Below are 2,333 nucleotides of genomic sequence, written 5' to 3'. Positions count from 1 at the left end.
AAGGCATGGCAGCTGCTTAGTTATTGCATCTAAAAACCATAGTTCCTTTTCATCTAACAGGCATACTACCTTGGGACAGCCACTATCAGAGGTGCAACTGTCAGAAAGGAAAGTTCTTGTCCAGGGACTGGATCACATCTATGAAAAGGAATATAGGTCACCATGGAGTTAGGGAGGGTGTACATGAGGAGGGGAAGGGGTGGAAACAAATCCCTTATTTAATTCTATTCTTGTGAATAATATAATAAAGGTCAGTTTAATATTTAAATTTTATTGACAATAATAATAGGGAAGAGTGGGAGAGGAAGGGAAAGGGAAGAAGGAGAGAAAAGGTTCCAATATACATATGAACATAGAATAAACTCACAAAAGAATGGTACTGTATTAGGGGACAGGGAGCAAGGCTGCATCCCGTGGTGCCCTCCCAAGTATCCTTCTGAGATAGCTGACTTCTGATCTTAGTGGCTGTCTGGAGCTGGCCAATTTGCATATCAAGGTTCAGGGCACATCAGGGCTTTTTGAGGTACACAGGTGCGGAGGAAAAGATTAACTAGTAGTTAGCAAGATATTATTTTTGGTTGCACAGCTGTAATTTAAAATATTAATGCCAGTATTTTTCCATGGTCTGATTTCATAGTAGTAGTTTCCCTGTATAGCTTCTATGAACTACAACCTTCCTTGCGGGGAGACTATCATGGTGGTTCTCAAGACCATTAGGCTTTATCTTCCAACCTAGGTTGGAAGGATTTTAGAATGGGGGATGGCTCTCTACTCTATTTTTATCCACACTGCTCAACTCAATGCTTTTGCCTATTTTTGGTTGTTGTTCATTCATTCTCAGTCATGTCTAACTCTTCATGACCCCATTTGGGGTTTTCTTGGCAAAGACACTGGAGTGCTTTGCCATTTCCTTCTCCAACTCATTTGACAGATGAGGTACCAAGGCAAACATAGCCACTAAGCGTCCTGAGGCTAGATTTGAATTTAGGAAGTTTTCTTGACTCCAGGCCTGGTCCACTATGGCACCACCTAGCTGCTCCTTTGCACATTGAAATGCTTCATTCATTCAGCCGTGGTTGAATACTGTAATAAAAAAATGCTTCATTCATTCAGCCTTATCAACTATCTCTTCCTTTTGCACAAACAACTGATACAAGCAAAAGTTGGCTCAGTTCACAAGCACCAAGGTTCATGATCTCCCAGCATACAATCTGATAAAAATCCCAGACTTTTAGTGATTCTGCTATTTGCTTGTAATCCAGCCTCTAACACAATGTTTGTTCCTCCTTTAGACATCACCAACACCCTGGTGGTCCAGGAACCTTTGTGGTCTTCCTTAAGCAGTGAATTCTGAATTTCTAGTTGACTCATGCTCCTACCCATCCCTGGTAGACATCATCTAACATGACAATGTGAATCACTCCATGTTCACATTTGCGAATTTGTTATGCATGTGTAATATGGATTTGCTCCAACCCCACTGTCTGAGGGCCAGATTTGTCACATTCCCCAGCTCATGCCCTTGAGATTTTTCAGTATTCTTTAAGGGGTCTCTGTTCTCCATCCATCAGTCTGAGCCACATCTGGTTATGTTTCTTCTTTTTTAGGGGCTCATGACTAACATAATTCCTTTTAGCCACTTAACATTGGATAGCTTTTACAGAGAAACCAACATATACACATTCCTCCAATATTTTGGAGGCATATTGCCCTTATACTACAAGTCTCCCAAGAAGGGAAATAGGCTCATCTCTTTTTTAAAAAAACTTTTTTATTTAAGGCAATGGGGTTGAGTGACTTGCTCAAGGTCACACAGCTAGGCAATTATTGTCTGAGGCCATATTTGAACTCAGGACCTCCTGATTCCAGGGTCAGTGCTCTAGCCACTGCACCATTTAGCTGCCCCCTAGGCTTAGTTCTTAACTCACTTCCTACTGAGCCTTAGTCCTTCCCAATTCTAGTCCAAAGCCCCTCTTGGTTAACATCCTGGTTTCTTAGGATCCCTGATAGATTGGCTATAGCATTTGGCCTCAGATCCTGAGCCCAGTCACTGTAAGTTAGTCCATCTCTGAAGGACATAGCTGATTGATGAGATTGCTCAAATCCTCCAAACATGCTCTTATTCTAAAATACATAGAGAACTGAGTCAAATTTATAAAAAAAAAAGCAAACCCAAGCCATTCCCCAATTGACAAATGGTCAAAGGATATGCAAAGGCAATTTACAGCTGAGGAAATCAAAGTGATCCATAGTCATATGAAATATTGCTCTAAATCTTTGCTGATTAGAGAAATACAAATTAAAAAATCTCTGAGGTACCACCTCACACCTAT

Source organism: Macrotis lagotis, chromosome 3 (assembly GCF_037893015.1).
Source record: "Macrotis lagotis isolate mMagLag1 chromosome 3, bilby.v1.9.chrom.fasta, whole genome shotgun sequence".
Taxonomy (NCBI): Eukaryota; Metazoa; Chordata; class Mammalia; order Peramelemorphia; family Peramelidae; genus Macrotis; species Macrotis lagotis.
The sequence above is the reverse complement of the archived record's forward strand: the minus strand, read 5'-3'. Positions refer to the sequence as shown.